Raw genomic sequence first — 21,415 nt, forward strand, 5'->3', positions numbered from 1 at the left:
CCAGGCTCCACCCTCCCCCCACTCCGCGCAGCTCTGCCTCCTCATCCCCGATTTCTGCAGAGGCCTGCCCCTTTCTACTCTCACAGTGGCTTCCTCTAAGCGTGTGTTCTGATGGCTCCTGATGCTCTACATGTCAAGACTGGAGAGAAGTCAGCGCAGACGTACTAGAATGAGCACTCTCCAAAGCGCAGCCTCGTGAAAATCCAGACAAAGCGATTCTCACCAATTCTCACCCTGTGGACCTGTTACCACTCACATCGAGCAGAACTCCAGGCCCGGGCAATCCATCTGTTATCTCTTTGGCCGAGTGCTCTGACTGGGAAAGATGTCCCCACAAAGCTTGGGGTCCTTGCTAGCGCCTGTTCCCCTTGCTCAGTGCCTCCAGGCTCCCCAGGGGCCACATGCCCCCCTTGCCGGCACATGGCCTTGGCCACCCTCCCAGCTTGTCCTCACCTGCTCTCTGGCCCCTGTACCAGCTGATGCACTCAACCTCTTCATTTCAAGATCCAGAGGGGATGAGTCAACAGTGGGTTCTGCACGGAGGCTGGGACGCACCCCACCCCAGATTCTCCAGCTCGTCCACGAGCTCCCCACGGCGTCACACACTGCCCTCTGCTGGTCACAGAATCGTAGCGTCACGGAGAGCGATGTATTTTACACTCGCTCTGTTTGGAGGAAGCTATTTCAGAAGCATTTTCATGCTGGTCCCTTTTTTACCTTTGTAAACCCATCTTGGTATCACTGGATCAACAACCGTCTTGCGGTACCTGGTTCATCCTACCTGCAGCATTGCTGGAGACCATGTTTGGTGTCAAAGTGATTCCAACAGGTGACACATTTGTTCCTGGAGGAAGAAGGGTCGTTGTCATGAACGATTGGGCCAGAATGGACTGGCTGTTCTTGTGGAACTGCCTGATGACATAGAGCTACCTCAGATGAGACAATTTTCCTCCAAGCTGGTCTCGGCAGTGTCCCCAGATTTGACTGGGCTGTGCGGGCTGACGTCTCTGGTCTCAAAAGTGTCCCCTGTCTTTATCTTCATTCGTAGGAAATGGAAGAATGACAGAAGCCATTCTGAAGACACGGTTGTTTCTGTGATACGTGTGAACCCCTTCCAGTCCTCATAGTCCCGAAGGAACCGATCTCACAGAAAATGGCACGGCTCACAAGGAATGAATTGGCTGAAAAGAATGGACTTCAGAAATGAGAATATGATTTACACCCAAGAACCACAGCTTTCACTTTTGCAGTAGACCACCTAAGAGCAGTAAGAACCTGGACGCTCTACATGACATCACAGTTGCATACCCTGACAACACGCTGCAGACGGAGCTGCACCCCCTCCTCGGGGCCTTTCCCAGGGAAAAGCACGCCATGGTCCCCAGTATCCTGTGGACACCCTCCCGACATTGTCCCCCAACACCCCATGGATGCTCTCCCCTCAACATCCTCCAAAACCCTGTGGACACCCTCCCCGATACACTATGGACGCCCTCTCCACGATGCCCCCCGATACCCTGCGGACACCCTCCCCGATACCCCACGGACACCCTCCCCTCAACATCCCCCGATACCTCACAAACACCCTCCCCACGACGTCCAACGATACCCCATGGACACCCTCCCCAATACCCCACAGACACCCTCCCCACGACGTCCAACGATACCCCATGGACACCCTCCCCGACACCCCACAGACACCCTCCCCACGACGTCCAACGATACCCCATGGACACCCTCCCCGACACCCCACAGACACCCTCCCCACGACGTCCTCTGATACCCTATGGACACCTTCCCCGACACCCCACAGACACCCTCCCCTCAACATCCCCCGATGCCCCATGGACACCCTCCCCAACACCCCACAGACACCTTCCCCGTGACGTCCCCCGATACCCCATGGACATCCTCCCTGATACCCCACAGACACCCTCCCCACTACGTCCTCTGATACTCTGTGGACACCCTCCCTGACACCCCATGGATAGCCTCCCTGACACCCCGTGGACCCCCTCCCCGACACCCCATGGGTTCCCTCCCCCTGATGTCACCTGACACCCTGTGTACACCCTCCATGACACTCCGTGGATGCCCTCCCCTACACCCTGTGTACACCCTCCCCCAATACCCCATGGATCCCTCCCCACAACGTCCTCCAATGTCCCATGGATGCCCTCCCTGACACCCCATGGATGCCCTCCCTGACACCCCGTGGATGCCCTCCCCATGACATACCCTGACATCCTGTAGATGCCCTCACCAACATCACTTGGAATCCCTTCCTGATACCCAGTGGACTCCACCCTGACACCCCATGGATGCCCCCCAATACCCCATAGATGCCCTCCCCACAAAGTCCCCTGATACCCCATGGATGTGCTCCCTGGTACCCCATGGACACCCTCTCTGACACCCCGTGGACGTCCTCCCCATGACATCCCCCAACACCCCGTGGATGCCCTCCCTGATACCCTGTGGACACCCTCCCACACACCATGGATGCCCTCACCGTGACGTTCTCCAACACACCGTGAGCGCCCTCCCTGATACCCCACGGACACCCTCCCCAACTCCTCATGAACGCCCTCACTGTGACATCCCCCAATACCCCATGGATGTCCTCACCGATACCCATGGACACTCTCCCCTCAACATTCCCTGATACCCTGTGGATATCCTCCATGACACCCCGTCGACAACCTCCCCAACACCCCATTGATGCCCTCCCCACGAGGTTCCCCAATACTACATGGACACCCTCCCCGATATCCTGTGAATGCCCTCCCCAGATACACCGTGGATGCCCTCCCCGTGACGTCGCCTGACAGCCCATGGACACCCTCCCTGATAACCCGTGGATGCCCTAATCAATACCATGTGGATGCCTTCCCTGACAATGTGTGGACGCCCTCCCCACGATGTCCCCTGACACCCAGTGGTTGCCCTCCCAGACACCCCATGGACGATCTCTCTGCAACATCGCCCAAAGCCCATGGATGCCCTTCCCAGTATCCCATGGACACCCTCCCTGACTCCCCATGGCTGCCCTCCTCTACACCCATGGGCACCCTCTCTGATATCCCATGGGCACCCTCCACTCAACATCTCCTGATATGTTATGTACACCCTCCCGGACACCCCATGGACGCCCTCCCCGTGATGTTCCCCAACACCCTGTGGACACCCTCTACAACACCCTGTATATGGCTCCCTTACACCCTGTTTACACCCTCCCCAATACCCCAGGGACCCCCTCCATACAACCTCCTCCGACATCCTGTGGATGCCCTCCCTGACACCCCATGGACACACTCTCATGACATCCCCTGGCACTCCATGGACACCCTCCCCAATATCCCACGGATGGCCTTCCTGCTACCCTGTGGACTCCACCCCAACACCCCGTGGATGCCCCCACAGTACACCATATATGCCCTTCCCTCGACGTCCCCTGACACCCTCCCCACAACGTCACCTGACACCCCATGGATTCCCTACCTAATATCCTGTTGACCCACTCTCCGATACACCTTGGACGCCCTCCCCAAAGCTTTTTCGTTCTCCTCTTTCACTTTTATCAAGAGGCTCTTCAGTTCCTCCTCGCTTTTTGCCATAAAGGTGGTGTCATCTGCATATCTGAGATTATTGATATTTCTCCTGAAAATCTTGATTCCAGCTTGTGCTTCACCCAGCCCAGTGTTTCTCATGATATACTCTGCATGTAAGTTAAATAAGCAGGGTGACAATATACAGCCTTGATGTGCTGCTGCGTCGCTTCAGTCATGTCCGACTCTGTGCGACCCCACAGACGGCAGCCCACCAGGCTCTGCTGTCCCCAGGATTCTCCAGGCAAGAACACTGGAGTGGGTTGCCATTTCCTTCTCCAATGCATGAAAGTGAAAAGTGAAAGTGAAGTCGCTCAGTCGTGTCCAACTCTTCACAACCCCATGGACTGCAGCCTACCGGCTCCTCCATCCATGGGATTTTCCAGGCAAGAGTACTGGAGTGGGTTGCCATTGCCTTCTCCTTGATGTACTCCTTTTCCAATTTTGAACCAATTTGTTGTTTCATGTCGGTTCTAACTGTTGCTTCTTGACCTGCAAACAGATTTCTCAGGAGGCACGTCAGGTGGTCTGGTATTCCCATCTCTTGAAGAATTTTCCACAGTTTGTTGCGAGGGGAGCTACCCCACATCTGAGGTCAGGGGCGGTGGCTGAGAGGAGCTACCCCTCGTCCAAGGTCAGGGGCGGCAGCTGTGCTTTGCTGGAGCAGCCATGAAGAGATACCCCATGTCCAAGGTAAGAGAAACCCAAGTAAGACGGCAAGCACTGAGAGAGGGCATAAGAGGGCAGACAGACTGAAACCACAATCACAGACAACTAGCCAATCTGATCACACGGACCAAAGCCTTGTCTAACTCAATGAAGCTAAGCCATGCTATGTGGGGCCACCCAAGATGGATGGGTCATGGTGGAGAGGTCTGACAGAATGTGGTCCACTGGAGAAGGGAATGGCAAACCACTTAAGTATTCTTGCCTTGAGAATCCCATGAACAATATGAAAAAGCAAAGAGATAGGACACTGAAAGATGAACTCCCCAGGTTGGTAGGTGCCCAATATGATACTGGAGATCAGTGGAGAAATAACTCCAGAAAGAATGAAGGGATGGGGTTATGACAGAGGATGAGATGGCTAGATGGCATCACAGACTTGATGGACATGAGTTTGGGTAAACTCCGGGAGTTGGTAATGGACAGGGAGGTCTGGCGTGCTGCAGTTCATGGGGTCACAAAGAGTCGGACACCACTGAGTGACTGAACTGAACTGAACTGAACTGACATGGTCAAAGGCTTTGACATAGTCAATAAAGCAGAAGTAGATGTTTTTCTGGAACTCTCTTATTTTTTCAATGATCCAATGAATATTGGCAATTTGATCTCTGGTTCCTCTGCCTTTTCTAAATCCAGCTTGAACATTTGAAACTTCTTGGTTCACGTACTGTTGAAGCCTCGCTTGAAGAATTTTGGGCATTAGTTTGCCAGCATCTGAAATGAGTGCAACTGTGCGGTAGTGTGAACATTCTTTGGCATTGCCCTTCTTTGGGATTGGAATCAAAACTGACCCTTTCCAGTCCTGTGGCCACTGCTGATGGGATGTGAACCATTACACTAAAAATAAGAACTCATACAGAAGGGCACTGAGTAGGCCACAAGTTTTCCCACTAGGCCTCTTTGATGACATAAGCCAAAATAATTGTGAAATTCAGTAGAAGAACGTGGTGAACGGTTGGAAGAACTGTAAATGCCAGAGCCCATAACTGAAAGCTCTTAGCAAAGCCCCTGCTTGTTTGTTATGCTGCCATTAGCTACAGGAGAACCTCTATGGATCCTCTGGTTCACAGATTCTTGGCCCATCGTTACCCCAGACTTCTTATTCCTAGGAGTGGAGAGTAAGCTTGCTCTCCAGGGGCCAGATTATAAAAGCTTAAACAGTAAAGAGAAAAGGATAGGAGTCCTGTGATCGAGGAAGACAGGGCATCAGACTCAAGAAGTGAATCCCCACTGCCCAGCGACCTATGTTTAGGAGGCTGGGAATCCTAGCCACGTGCAGGAAATATGTTTCAGTCTTGAATGTGTATCACCTTAAACCCACAGCACACACCTCATTGTAAATGAGAGGATGGGGTGTATTATTCTTGATGGAATCTTGTAGTTACTGCCAATTTACAGAAAATCACAGATTCAAAAAAGTGCCGATTTTAATAGCTTTACACAAGTAGGCTTCACTGAAATAGTAAAGCCATTGTAAAATCAAATAATACTGCCAAGGAAAGACAACTATAAATTCAAAAAGTATTCCCATCTTATTTCTAAAACAACAAACTCTGAATCAGCACAAGACTTTCAGTACACTATTCCTTAAGAGTAAACTCTTCAACTGACAAATATCAGTGCCTTGCATGATTGGAATAGTCAGTCAAGTAGAAATTTTTACACAATAAAATCAATATGTGTCACTAAAATTGTTTTTTAGTTGTAAGAAATGATCTAGGATATTCAGATCATTCATAATGCATGTCATAAACAAAATGTCCAATAACATCACACCCACACTTCCTAATCCATCACCAGGACTGACGGTTTGAGATTCATACTTCATGCTGCCAGAAGGGTCTCACCAACAGTCACGCTGAATTTGTTTTGTAGCATGACATTATATGCAGCATCATGATGGATTATGTGCACAAAAGGCTTTATTTATCAAATCATAAAGCTCATAAAATGCTTTATTATGCAACTATTTATGAAAATAAGAATACAGTTGAGCATTGAAACATTGTGATATTGACTAGTTCATCAAATTCTAAATCTGTAATCTTATTATATGTTATGACAATGATTTATTCTTTGGAAAAGTAGACTAGAGGGCTCTAATGCATCTTTGTTTAAATAGCACAGCATGTATGAAAGTATTTCATTGGTGTAATCAGAGCACAGGTATCTTTCTCACTGACATAAAGAATAGCTCGTGGTATTTTTTGGTCAAAACTGAACCTCTGGTGGCGATGACATGAGTAACTGCAGACAATCACACAAGTGATGTCCTTTAAGGGTGAGAAGGAGGGCAATGCCTGTGATCAGGGAGACGCAGGAAGTGATGTCCTTTAAGGGTGAGAAGGAGGGCAATGCCTGTGATCAGGGAGACGCAGGAAGTGATGTCCTTTAAGGGTGAGAAGGAGGGCAATGCCTGTGATCAGGGAGATGCAAGGAGAGGGCAGAGCACACTCAGACTGCATGTCTCTGCTTCCTGTTTAAACAAGGGTCACTCAGGTCTCAGCGAAATTCACATTTATGCAGTTCTTCCAATTAGCACGAGCCAATATCCAATGTCTAAACGACTTACTTGCAAGTGGTTAAGGGGTAAGTGAAAGAATAACACAGGTAAGGTGGGAATACAAACTGCAAAATCAGAAAAATGTCAGGTACATCTGACCTTATTTTCCATACCTTGCAGGCAACAAATAATACCTTCATTGTTTATTTAAAAGCTAAAATTCCTCATGAAGATGAACTGGTCTTTCCCAAATCATAATTGAAGAATGAGAGTCTGCTCTCTCTCCTAGAGCAATTTCTTCCTGCTTTCTTACTGATGCATTCTTCCTACAGAAAAGTCTTCAAGATTCAGGGAACAACAGCTTGACATTCTATCACTTACTGCTGTTTAGTCACTAAGTCGTATCTGACTCTTTGCGACCCCATGGACTGCAGCCCACCAGGCTCCTCTGTCCATGGGACTCTCCAGGCAAGCATACTGGAGTGGGTTGCCATGCCCTCCTCCAGGGGATCTTCCTGACACAGGGATTGAATCCCCATCTCTTACATCTCCTGCATTGACAGGTGGGTTCATTACCACTGTACTCCCTCTCTCTGGGTTGGTAATTCTTGCACTCTCTCAGATTTGTCCTCCTTATTATCTTTGCTGTGGTGACCTGTGGTCAGTGATCCTTGATGCTACTGTTGTGATTATTTGGGGCACCACAAACCCCACCCATACAAGCCATTGAACTTAATCCTGAGCTTTCTGCCTGGCCTCTTAAGTCCACTGGACTTGCAGGTACATAGACTTGTTAAAGGTAAACCAGTAGAACATCAAATGAAGTGTAAAAAAGTGTTTTTAGAAGAGAAGAGTACTAAGCGTGAACACAGTTTGGCCTTCTAAGATCAGTGAGGCAGAAGTCAAAACAATATTAAAAACCAGAGAGCAAATGTGTGTCGTTAAACACAGCAAGAGGTTAAGGACAGGAAACGTTCAAAGAGCAAAGAGAGGTCAACTCATTTTAAATTTAAATTAATGCAGCAGGAAAGAAAAGACTAAAATTAAATTCTGAAATGCTCTAATCATATACTTAAATAAAGCTTGTATGAGGGTCAGTGAAGATAAGGGGCTTTTGAAAAGTATGTTCTGAGCGGGCAGCTTATTGTAGGTGTAATGTTGATGTTGCAAGTCCAGGGGAACATGAGCCAGAGACCACTCGGAGGAGCCAGCCCAGCAAGTGGAGGCCTGGACAGGGGAGTGGTCGGGAGGACTCCCTGGGACAACCACGTGGAGTCTTAAGAATGGGCCTGGGGGCTCCACTGGTGGTTCAGTGGTTAAGAATCACCTTGCAATGCAGGGGATGTGGGTTCAATCCCTGGTTCAGGGGAACTAAGATCCCACATGTCTCAGAGCAACGAAGCCTGCCTGCCGCAATGACTGGAGCCCCTGAGCCACATCTAGAGAGTTCATGCACCCGGACAAAGATCCCGCGTATAACAGTGAAGGTGCCCAGGGAAGCAGTGTGCCCAGTGATGCCCAGTGAAGCTGTCGCGACTAAGACCCGAGGCAGCCAATAAATAACAAATTAAAAAAAAAAAATGAGTCTGGCTGGAGGATGAGGAGTGGGGATACTCTGAGAGGAGGGTCAGCAAGACAGAACCATCCGTGATATACTCAGGGCACCCGAGATCCTCGGTCCCAAGGGATGTGAGTGGGGGCACTGGTGACCGTGAAGGGCTCCCCGCTGGGACAGTGAGTCAGGGCATCTGTTAGGTCACAGATGACCTAGTGCGGCTACAGAGAGTCTGAGGCTTTCCTGGGTTACTTCCTCTCTGTCAAGGACTCGTTTACCTCGGGGCCCTGGGAATCCTGGCTGTACATTGAAAATCCAGCGACTCTCCTAAGATGCTCAGAGGGAATTGATCTCAGGCTCTTGGCTCCTTCAAGCACCATCTGTCCTTTAAATCTTGTGACCCGATCTTCCATTTTAGAGGACTGTCACAAATCTTCTTTTGCATGTTTTTGTTTGGGCCTTGCTTTGTCCCCTTGTCCAGAAACACAACAGGCTTCCGTTGTAAGGGCTCCACTCTCCTGCCCACCATCCGCCCCCTAATTATTCTGCACACGCTTTTCTGCTTTCTTATTTTCTCACGACCCCCCTCCTATCCCGACCGTGTGGTCAGCAAACTGCCCCCTCCGCACGTCCTCCTGACCTTCAGGTGGATGCTCTTTCTCCCCAGCTCTTTTCCTGGGTTCTGCAGCTCACTTCTCATCTCGTCCTGCTGTCTGAGAAGGACTTGCGTGATTGCTAGAGAAACCAGTCTCCAAGAGGCCCCATGTGTGCCTTTCCTACGAGAAGTGCAGCATGGAACCCCCTCTGAGCCCCTGACCAGTGACCCCGCGACACGGGGCCACTTCCGCTTCCTCACTCTTGGAAAACAAACACGTCATCACCTAGGTTACTGTCTATGCCCTGATTTTACTTCCTTAAATAACATATTCAAAAATAGATAACAAAAATGTAGGCTTTTCAATAGTGTCTAAAGGAAAGAAAACACGTGCTTTTACCTATTGTGAGTTTTTCTCTAGAGTTCATTTCAAATGAAAAAACATCAAAGATTCTGTGAGAGGACTGACAGGTATTTACGCCAAGGGCTGCAGGTCCAAGACTCTTCCAGGTGAAGGCCCGTCACAGTCATTTCAAACATTTTCCCCAGATGCCCCAGGAATGATCACTTCCCCCAGGAATTCTGACTCTGGCAAGGATGGGAAGGGGCAGTGTGGGTCCAGGTTGGGGATGACGTCCTGGGCTGGGGGTGGAAGGCGTTCCGGGACTGCTGGCAAGGCCCCCGCCCTTCACAAGCCGTGGCTGACTCAACAAAGCCACACTGCTTTTACCCGATTTAGAGTCAGAAATCTAGATACACACGGAAGTCAGTAATTTTCATTGTCTTTCTCTCTACTTTGCCATCTGTGAGATAAATCATTCTAGGGAGTTTTGTGGTGTCAGAAGTCGTGGGAAAAGCACCACCCACACTCATTTCAAGAACAGGCTGACAGTTCAAGGATCCTGACGACATCCGTTCAATGGTGATTTGCAAACAGAAAGGGGAAGTATTCTAAATTAATTTATCAAAGCTGTGGTTCACAACCTCTGAAGAAGCAGCACTTGTGAGAGCTGTTTCCAGGACTGCAGTGGAGGTTGCTTCTGAACTCAGACACCGGATTTTAAACAAGCCTTAAGTAGCGACTCACTGCGGACATCACCCAGTAAACTGCGCTTTTCATGCAGGACAATTTATAATGAAAACTCCTAGGAATTCTTTTCTCAAATAAAATGAATTTTGCTGATCCATGAGAAATAAGCCTTTATCCTATTACTGGTTTTTCCACCTGCATTTGCACAATAATCTCCAATTCTAGAAACGTTGTGCTTCAGACCTTCTGATGGTGCGGGGTTTACCCCCTTACATGGGTTTTTATGTATTTCTGGGTGCAATAAGCGATGGTTCCTATACAGATAGCATCTATGTAAACAGGAGCATCCGGTTTGCTTCCTGTACTGGCCTGGGAGCAGAGCTCAGCAGTTGTCTTCCTCCTCAAAGGGGAAAATCCACTCCTGCAAGATACTACTGATTTACTAACATTTACTAGCAATTTTAGAGGGGAGATCAAAGAGGGAAAAAACGATGCTGTAGAACACAGACTCCCTGCTAAATGCACCAATCCTCCAGCATTCTTCCCTGAGAGCTCCCTGGGCACCTTCAAACAGCCGCCACAAGTTATCTCCAAGAAAGGGAGGCAGGCTGGACTTAATCTTGTCATCCTGGCACTGGATTTGAGGTTTATGACTTTATTCTGCAATTAGCTACTGGATCTATTTTTTACTTCTATTTTTTAAGAACATAAACATAATTTCCCAGGCCCATAAAAGAAGACAGAGGACAGTTATCTCTGAAAGTCTGGGAAAGGTTGAACTAGATGGTATTTCCCGTCATTAATTCTCAAGGGAAAAATGCACAAAATGAACAAATACTCCTCATTGAACTTGCACTGGTTTTTATACAGCACCTAATAGTTTGTTTTTTTAATTTCTCCTTGACCAAAACATTTTCACGGTTTCCACATATCCCATGAACACTTTGTTTTTCTCAAGGCTGTTTCTGCAAAGAAGGATGTTTCAGCAGGTGTCAGCCAAGCACAGAGTTGGCCTCTGGTGCATTACACGATTTCATGACTTGCCTTTTTCTTCTCTGTGACATTTATAAAAAGGCGCTTCTAGTAAAAAGTGCTTCACAGGAGAAATAACAAGAGCGAAAGAGAGTGTATACGACCCCCGGGACAAAGGGCTCCCCATGTATGCGGCTCCTCCATGGCTGAGGGCTGCTCACCCTTCATCCCGCTGTCATGGGGGGCTCCACCTTGTGTCCAGGTGTGGAGATGTGAGGCTGGATGATCAGAACAGGTGGGAGATGATCCAAGAAGGATGTCACAATAGACGAGGCTTTTTGTGAACACTGAAGGCTTGAAATCTAATGCGGGCACTCTGTGAAGGGCTGCAGAAATTCTAACATGGTAGCCCTCGTCTTATACAAGCTCCTAGACTCCTCATGGGGGACGGGGCACAGTTCTTGAGGCATGAGCCCTGTGTTCCCCTCTCTGCCGGTTGAGGATTAAAGCCAGCTTTCTATTTCTACTTTTCATTTGGCTTTGAATGGGCAGAGAAAGCCAAGATTTTGGCCTGCAACAAGGTTACCTGCTCACAGTCTGCCTTCATGTAGCTCACGCCTAGCTTCCTTTGGAATTTATAGGAATCTTGTAAAGCAGGGTGCATGGGAATCATTCTTAGTAGGGAAACCAGCTCTGGTTTGGTTGACCTCTGAATTCTCTTAGTTAAAAGCAGAACTGACAGGAATCTGAGATTTCTGGGCGATTCTGTCCTGGCCCAAGTTCAAGACCACGAGGGGTGCTTCCCATCAGGGAGACAGACTCTGGCTCATGTGCTGCATTTCCTGTCCTAGCCCTCAGGTCGCTGGGCTGGGGAGATATTCGGGGCTGGGCCACTTCCTGGTCCTCAGCTTAGGTTCCCGGCTGCCTTCCTACTAACAGAAATTGACCCAAGATTGTTTAAAACAAAAAAAAAGTTAGGAAAAATGTATTAAAGTGACAAGTTTAGGAGGTAAGGGGAACATGTAAAAAGACAGAAGGCATCCATCCCACGCAGTTGTCTTTAAACAGCGTTTGCGAGTTGCCGGTATTAAGTTTCTGAGAAGGGCTGGGGAAATGCCGGGCTGGAGAGATGCTGGGCTGGGGAGATGCCGGGCTGGGGAGATGCCAGCCTGGCAGCGAGCCAGTTCTGCACAGTTTCTTCTTTGGCCACCTGATGCGGAGAGCTGACTCATCGGAAAAGACCCTGATGCTGGGAACGGTTGAAGGCGGGAGGAAAAGGGGATGACAGAGGATGAGATGGTTGGATGGCATCACCGACTCAATGGACATGAGTTTGAGCAAGCTCCAGAAGATAGTGAAGGACAGGGAAGCTTGGCGTGCTCTAGTCCATGGGGTCACGAAGAGTCGGACCCGACTGAACGACTGTACAACAAGTTTCTTCTTGGTCATGCTCAGCACAGGCATGCAGGGGTCAGTTTTCAATGAACAGACCATTTCCAGAACCATTTCTCGTGGACTTCGAGGGCCTCCAACTTGGACATGCAACACATTTCTCCTTCCCTGATGGCTCCACCCCTGTCTATGGCTCAGTCAAGGGCATTTCCCGGGCATTGACCCTGGTGGGTTTCCCCTGAAGCAGGATTAAGACCAATTCAAGCGTGCAGGCAATGTTGGGAAATAAAATTAAAAATCACTAAGTCATGTCTGACTCTTTGCGACTCCATGGACTCTAGCCCACCAGACTCCTCTGTCCATGGGATTCTCCAGGTAAGAATACTGGAGTGAGTTGCCATTCCCTTCTCTAGGGGATCTTCCCTATCCAAGGATTGAACCCAGGTCTTCTACATTGGCAGGTGGATTCTTTACCACTGAGCCACCTGGTAAGCCCCAAATTAAAGACAGAATCTCCCAACCCAGAAGCCCTCCCCATGAAGGTAATAAAGAAAGTAAACAGCTTTACCATCAAGACAGAGTTAAACCAATGCCTGACACATACTGCAGGTCATCTGTCGAGTGGTGCCAAGGCAGAGGGTGTTCTCCCTCCGGTCCAGCTGGGCAGATGAGACCACTGCACACGTGGTCTCTGGGTGTAGCTGGTCTTCGGCCTCTAATAGTGTATGGTTCATCCTGAATCTACCTGGTAGTCAGGGTAACATCTGTGTGAGTGAATCAGCTTTACAGAAAGCACAGGAGGTCATCCTGGAACTCGGAGCCAGGCCCCACTGATGGACAGCTCCCTGACCCTCCAGGAAAGGGGGAGATAGGGGCTCATCACTGTGATGTTAATTCCCAAGAGATGAGCCACATCCTTGAGGAAGATGGTCCTGGTCATGAAGCTCAAGGGGCTCCTTCAGTTTTTATAGAGGAGTAATACATGTCACAAAGGTGAAGACCCAGGACAGGGCTTCTAAGGTTAAAGGTCCAAGGGAGAGTGGGACCTTTTCTCATCTTTCCAGGGGGAAGATGGTTAGATTTTATTTGGCCCCCTTTTCCTCCAATTCTCAAACTAGCCTGAGACTGGTGAGCAGCCCCACTCCCACTCAGGGCGAGGGATCTCTCTGGGCAGGTCCCCCAAATGTCAGTCTCCCAGGCGGCTGGCTCTGAATCCTGCCTGCACACCTGGGTTCACAAGGGTCACCTGCATCTCACATACCAAGAAGGCCTATTTGGGGAGGCTGTGGTGCCAAAGAGAATCCTTGAACTTCTCTGTTTCTGATTGACCCCTTGCACTGATGCAATGAAAACTGCATTGGCTGCTGAATTATCTTCATGCTTCCGATAGCTTATCATTCCATCAATCCATCAGTCTTTCCATCCATCCACCCATCTATCCATCCATCCATCCATTCCATTGAATATTTGCCACATGCCAGACCCTGATGTGGATGCTAAGATTTCATAAGCAAACAAGACCAGTCTAGTTCTCATCCTCAGGGCAACCTCTACTCATCTCAAAGCTGAGTGACCTTCTCTTTGCTTCTGCTGGCACATAAGTGAACCATCCAATAAATCGGACCTGTCTGTCTGTTACATCATCTAAGAATCCTTCAAGTTAAATGATACTTTATTGTAACAATTCAAGCAGTACTAATGTTTTTTGAAATGAATTTTGTGTTCTTACAATGTATTACACCTCTATTCTCATCGAATTGGACAGTGCTACCATTGGGACGGCCTCGAAAACAGTGGGTCATATTCAGGCACTTAAATATAAACAGAATTCCGTGTTTTAAATGAACCATTTAAAGCACTCCCCTACTGCGAGAGAGACAGCACAACCCTCATCAGTTGTGTTTAATCGAGAGCAGAAATGTGACTCTTGTAATTCAATTTCAAAAGCTTGTTCAGTTCCCTCCGAGAATTATTACATTAAAGAGAAGAGAGACTATTAATCATTCCTGGCCGGGAGGTTGCATTTAAGTGTTAGCGGGGAATTAGAAATCCCAGGAAAAGATGTTAGCAATCACTCTGGTGCTTCACTGAGTCATCCAGGGAGGGTCCCCTGACTGTGCAGTCATGTTGCGCATGATGCTAATCTGTGGAGCTCTTCTCTATGGACATTATTTTGCATCTTACTGGAATTTCAGATAGAATATCAATTCCAGTGAGGTGCTCATCAAAGGAGAGAAACTGAATGTTGCACACATAGTATTACCAACAGAGCGCAATAATGGCTCTGCAGATTCCTTTTATGCCCGATCTTATTCTGTGCATAAACATAATATAATTGGTGACCCATTACATTTAACCACATGAATAGTCACAAGCTTTATTTCTGCTATAATATAAAAAGTGTTCATTTTGTTTCTGTCTCTCTCATTTATATTTTGCAGCCTCCAGATTGTGTATGAATAATGTAGCTTCTTCCTAACTCCTTCCTTCACTTCTGTAAATTCCTCTTTTCAGTAATTCATCTCCCTTGGTGTGTATAAGTTGTGTGTGTATTTTCTTCTGTCAGATTATTAATTTATAGATGAAATTAACAGTGTCTTATTAATGTCAATATTCAGTGATAAGTATTATTGAAATATGAAATGCCCTTCACATTGTAGACATTTAATAAAACTTGTAAAAAAAAAAAAAGGATAAAAGCTCGCAGGTGAGTGAAGTATCACTTACAAAAAGAAAATATCCCTTCGCAGAACAATTATCAAAACTCTTTTAACTGTAAATTGAGCCAGTTGAGAAGGAAAAATATCATTTGATGAGTCATGCGATTAGCTCCTTTAATGATGCAACTCTAGTGATGAGACAGCTGGCCCAGCATCTATACCCAGCTAGAAAGCAAACATACTCATTGGTGCCTGGGTGTATTTACCTATATGTGACCTCTTGTGGGCAGTTAAGTTCTTTGATTTGTATTCTTGAGTCCTGGTTCCTGCTTTTGTGGTCACTTAATAGACTTCATTAAGAGAATCTCAGAGTCTGTGAACCTCCCAGATTCAGAGAGATGGAGCTGAAACGTAAATAAACAAGTGGAATACTTGGTCCTAAGATCTGTGTAATCACTGTTCTTTATGTTTTGAGCTTCCTTCTTGCCCATTTGACATATGTGAATAGACCCTGTGTGTCTCTCTCTTTCTCTCTCCCATATACAGATCTGGCCAAAACTGTGATCCTATGAATGTGATAGTTCTTAATGTTTGTTATCATCTCGACAGATTCTAAAATGTTACAGAAATTTCACATTCAGGTTGTTAGGTCTTGATTGAATAAAACTAAATGCCTATTTGGCAAGAAAAGAAAGGACCTAAAACCAATGCCTCATAGGAAATAGGAAATCTCATCCCCAGGTCAGTGGGAACCACGGACACCCTGGCACTGCCTCCAGCACCAACCCCCAGTCATGGCCGGAACCATTAGAGGGGCTCCTGGGGCATTTTCATGCTTTGCTTCTCATGTCATCTTCCCAGTTACTCTGTGCAGCAAGCAGGTCAAAGCCTGCCCTGAACAGTCTCAGAGTCACCAACTCATCTGAGGTCACAGGCTGCTATTGACTGAATCATGCTCCAAATTTACATGTTGAAGCTCTAACCCCCATGTGGCTATGTTCGGAGATAAGGCTTTCAGGAGCCAGTCGAGGTTACATGAATCATAAGGGTGGGGCCCTGGTCCAAGAGGATCCGTGGCTTCATCACAAGAAGGCCTGTGCATGTGTGTGCGTCTCTCTCTGCCGTATGAAGACCCAGAGAGAAGGTGCCATCTACAAGCCAGGAAGTTGGTTCCCACCTCAGATGGAATTGCCCAGCAGCTGGATCCCCAATTCCTGGCCAGAGCAGAGAGACAGCGCACACCCCTGGTGAAGTGAGACCCAGCACTTCTCCAAGACCAAGGCTCGGAAACTGCCTGTTGGTAAGAGGAGACACCAGCCCTTTCTTGAGACATTTCGAGAAGACTGCTCTTCTGGCCTGTACCTCTCTTTTATCTCAGCTTTCAAAGAGATTTAAATATGTTATAGTGAATAACACAGGAGCTGTCTGGGCTGCGGTTGCCAGATTCTCATCTTTCCACTGAGCTCCAGACACAGGGAGGTCTAAGCGCGTGAATATCCCTCCAGCTGGATGCCTGCTCTCCCTCCCCTCTGACAAGGAAAGGCAGCTGTCAGCCGCTCCTCAGAGGCTCGTGTGTTACATGTGCTTAGACTGTGAAGGGTGTGCGTTTGTGACTAACACACCTTCAGTTGAGAAATTGTCTCAAAACATTGAATAAAAAACTATCTTACACAACATTTCTGCCAATTTTGGATGCATAACATTCGTGTCAAATTTCAGATTATTCTATGTGCTTCCTTCCCCGTCTGCGGTAGGGCAGTAAGTAAAACTAGTAGAAGTAAAGGGAAATGTCCTTTCTGGCTCAGAGAGTTTGTGTGGATTCCCAGGAAGAAATAAAATATTTGTGTCATGAGGTAGCAAAATAACAAATTAAAGCTTCCAAATGCTCATCAATTCAACCAGTTAACTTCAATTAATGATGGAAGTTAGTATTTCCCTTCAGGTGGTTATCTGTGTAAAGACACTTCTGTGAATGGAACGTATCTTCTTTGACTTCAATCATATAGCAACTTATTTTCCTGCATTCTTCACAGGGATTTTGCCATTTTCCTTATAAAGCTAGGGCATGATGAAATTAAATGTCTGATTTAAATCTAATGAGAAAGTTCTTTTTAATTCTTTTTCTGACAGATTAGTGTCAACGTTTAAAAATAAACAGAGTTCATAATAAGTAATCAGAACTGAGAGGATGGTCCTGTCAGACGAATCACCTCCTCTTTACTCAGAGTCTGAAATGCTCAGTTAAAATGTCCACATCACCTGTTTTTTAGACCACTTTCACAGATAAATATAACCAAAATACTTGAAAGCTTTTTTATGTGTGCAGTGGTTATAAAAAGTTAGAGGGTTGCTAAGATATTGGAAACATTTCTTAAGTAATTAATAGTTTTTGTCCTAGCTCTCTAAAAATACCACCGTCATCAACAACAGTCACATCACCCACCCTCCTCTCCGACGGCTCTCCTACTGCTCATGAAATAAAACCCACAGGTCTGGGGACCCCGAGGGACGTGGCCCACAATCCTCTCCAGACTCTGGTCTCCATATCGTCCTTCTTTCTGTTTCAGCATATCTGGGTTTATTTCCATCCCTTTCCAGTGTTGGCCCATCATCCCATCTGACCATTAGCATCACATGCATTTGCTTCCTGGACCACTGTCTGCCCTTGCTCTGGACTTTCCTCCTAAGCTCATGGCTCTCAGACCAGACAATCCGTCGGAATCATCCTACCTGGACAGTAGGACACAGTTCAGTGGCCCCATCCTATGGCTCCTCAGCCTCTCAGCTGACAGACACGTGCAGAGGCTCACCCATGGCTATGACGTGTCTGTGCACCATGATGATACTGCAGACCAGCTGGAGAGCATACGTGGGTGCAGAAACGCAGGGAGCCTTGGTCCATGTGCTCAGCCACACCACCAACCCAGTGTGGAGAAAAGGTTCAGCTCCTTAGTTTCTCCTTCTCCAGCATATAATTTCGAATTTTCTGTGTATCCTCCCTTTTATATTCTATTTTACTAAATTTACTCCCAGAGCAATGCAGAATAAGTTTCCTAAAGAAAGGGCCAGTTATCACCACCACCTGAGATGGGCACCCCAACGTTCAAGCTGTTGTTCAGTCGCTCAGTCAAGTCCCACTTTTTGCAACCCCATGGGGTGAAGACCATCAGGCTCCCCTGAACTTCCCCATCTCCTGGAGCTTGCTCAAACTCATGTCCATTGAGTCAGTAATGCCATCCAACCTTCTCATCCTCTGTCATCCTCTTCTCCTCCTGCCTTCAATCTTTCCCAGCATCAGGGTCTTTTCCAATGAGTCAGTTCTTTGCATCAGGTGGCCAAAGTACTGGAGCTTCAGCTTCAGCATCAGTCCTTCCAGTGACTATTCAAGGTTGATTTCCTTTAGGACTGACTGGTTTGCTCTCCATTCAAATGCCAGTACTACTAAAGTCAGCAGCCACATGGGTAAAAGTGTGAGGTGAGAGCCCACAGCAGCATCCTCATTCCTTTCCTTATTTCCCAATGTTCAGTTTCACAGTTTGGAGGTCTTTACCAACTCTTGGAGGCTACAGTCACCTGTAAGCTGAACTGGAGTCTTTGTTTATTTGAAGAGTTCTCTGTGGCCTAAGAAGTGAATATCTTTTCAACATATTTACCTCCAACTTGCCATGGAAAATTCAAAGAAAGGAAAAAACAAACTCTAGCTAGACTGTTCAGTTCTTTATGGCAGGATCTAAGTCCTATTAAAATCTATATCCCCATTACTCAGGGCAATGTACCACATGGAGGGAACACCCTGAGCCCTTCTGAACAAGCTGGCTGAACGGTACAGCTGAACACATTATTCACTGGGTGTTTCTAACAAGCCATGGGGGCTCTGTGGAGACTTGGCAAATTAATGACTGCATGAGTAACTGCTGTACAGTGTTTGGGGAGGCACAAAAAATTTGCAGGGCATTTAGAAGGGATGAACTTACTCAGCTCTGTTAGAAATGTACTGTCTTATTCCTATATGAAAATTTTTATAAAATCATACTTGTGTTTATGTAGAACTCAAGATTTGGATTTAAAAGGTAAGTGAGAGATCAATCTATGCAAATGTTCTTAGTGCATTATCATTATTTGTTTTTTCTTCTTCCTAAAGAATAACAGCAGAGATATAGTCATTTTATCTTGAAATAACATGTATGTTTTGGCTCCAAGGATATCATAAATCAAGACAAAGTGTAGTTATTAACATTACTTGGTCCAAACAATGTTCCATTCTATTCAGTTTTTCTCCTTAAATAAGTTAGAGTAGTTCATTTAGGGGTAATTAGATCCTCACATACTTTATTGGATCTTAGGAGGATGTACAATCATAAGAGATAAGCATGCTTCTGCTGGCGTAGGCTTCTTTCAGGAAGAGGAAAGGAAGATGCAGGCAATGGGTGCGCGGTGTGCAGAGGGTCCTGGTCTCCCACTGGAATAGCTGTGAGCGCCTGTCACTTAACCAATAAGCATGAGACAGATTCAGAGACAGGGAGCCCAGCCCTGGGCTGCTTCCGGTCCAGAAGAGGTTGTGCATGCCACCTTTGTTTTTCGGCATTTCCCTCCTACCTTGCAGTGGGGACAGGCTGTGTCAAGGAGATGGGTGACTTGTTTTTACCCCAGGCCACTCTTTCCCTGTGGTTAGCTCATAATGTCCTTTTCTTCTTAATCCCACCCACTGTCTTCCTCTGCTGTGTCTCTGCCCTGATGTGCAAAGAGCTCTGCATTTTTCACATGACTCTCCCTTCCCCAAGGCTGTTTTCAAGCTTCAAGCACTCATATCTTTACTTTTTAATGAAAACCTACCAACATCATTTCTCTGCTTCCTACATTTCTCTGGCTCCATGTGACACAGATTGAGGATACAAATCCTTGGCGGATCCTCCAGGCTTCTGCAGCCAGTTTCTCCCTAACTTTCCAGCTTCTCCCCGACCTGTCCCTCCTCCTGGAATACTGGTCTTCACACACTCAGACAGGCCACTTCATTTCTTCTTCAGAGATGCGGGCATGCCTGACCCAACACCTCGATTCTTCCCCTTCCCCAATCTTCCCATTTTGCATTTCCATGCAAGGTCACCCCTGGCCACGTAGTAGGTAGAAGGCTCAGCTCTCCTTGACACCTTTCACTCCCCCCACATCCAGCCTCAAGGCTTATTTCCACAATCATTTGTCGATTGTCCGGCAACCGCATCACTACAGGAGGACCTGGGTCACCGTCCACCTCTGGCCCTTCTGCCCATCTCAGCAAATAGCTCAGTGCTGGGCACCTTGATGGTAAACATTTGTTGAGTGAATGGAAGAAAGAAAGATCTTTCCCAGGTTTAAGTGTCTGGGTCAAAGTGTTCTTTTCTATCAGATTTGTGGACATGAAAATGCAGATAAGAATGGGCTGTCATGGATTTTGCAAACTAATGGAAAGGTCACCTAGTGACAGCACCTTAGAGCAGGAAGCATCAAAGTATGACATGAGACATGCACATGGACCACACGCTTTCTCCTGATGCAAAACGCGATGTCTTCCTTCAACTTTTAAGGTCAAATAATGCATAATTCTTAGAACTTTAAATTGTATCTTTAGTAAAAAGTCTCCATACCAGTTAATACTAAAAAATTAGGGTTCAAAATATTTGCTATTTATATTTAAAGTGATTACTTCACTAGCATCTACCAAAACATCTTGTTAACGACTTTTCTAAGAAATCTAGCTGTTCTGCAGCCCTTGTAAATATTGTTAACCTAACCTCCCACGGGGTGTCTGCACAGTCACAGTTGGTGTTCCCATGGTTTTTCCAAAGAATGCTTTACATAAATCAGTTTATTATCATTGCTGTCTTAGATGGTGTTGGGGAGAGGGAATGTTTCCTTCTAGCCCATTTGGCTCTTTTGGCTGCTCTCATAATTAAATTTACACAAGACAGATTAACAGGAGAAAAAATATTTATTTGTGTACATGAAGATCTCCAATAAATAAGAACAAAGATGCGGCCAAAGTAGCCAGCTTTTCTACATTTTAGAAAAAGAAAGATGAAATATGTGAGAATTGACAGAACAAAGAAATTCAGGCTTGGGTGCTTAATTGATATTAAAAAAAAAAAAGAGTTTGGGCTTGGGGTCATAAATGAGCAAAGAAGTAATAGGTTTGTCTATGCAACCTTCTTGGCCCTAAATTCCCATCTCTGGGGATGGGAATAATAAAGGTGCTTCTCTGCCCACTTCTAGAGAGAGAGAGACTTTCACACAGGAGATCCATTTCCTGTTCTCAGAGAGACAGAGGGGATGAGAAGAAGCTGTTTCTCTAGTAATTTACATCCAAAATAATCAATATTCCTCCTGGCATCTTGGGGGTG

General features: G+C 46.7%; 1 long non-coding RNA gene and 1 pseudogene across 3 annotated transcripts in view; one reads left to right on the top strand and one right to left on the bottom strand.

Annotated features, from left to right (window-relative positions):
• The window catches only part of LOC145534248 (uncharacterized), a 39,406-nt gene that overhangs the window by 12,543 nt on the left and 5,448 nt on the right, over window positions 1-21,415 (bottom strand). The window contains exon 1 of one of the 3 annotated variants that reach the window (XR_014074381.1): window positions 454-565. The exons of 1 other annotated variant lie outside the window; for it this stretch is intronic. This is a non-coding gene — a long non-coding RNA (uncharacterized LOC145534248). Of the gene's footprint in view, window positions 1-453; window positions 566-15,194; window positions 15,446-21,415 lie in introns of those variants that run through there. One more of the 3 variants, XR_014074380.1, reaches the window with a different exon arrangement.
• Window positions 630-1,886, top strand: LOC145534815 (lysocardiolipin acyltransferase 1 pseudogene; annotated as a pseudogene).

The sequence above is a fragment of the Giraffa tippelskirchi genome, chromosome 14, assembly GCF_054371585.1.
Source record: "Giraffa tippelskirchi isolate mGirTip1 chromosome 14, T2T-mGirTip1v1.2.pri, whole genome shotgun sequence".
Taxonomy (NCBI): domain Eukaryota; kingdom Metazoa; phylum Chordata; class Mammalia; order Artiodactyla; family Giraffidae; genus Giraffa; species Giraffa tippelskirchi.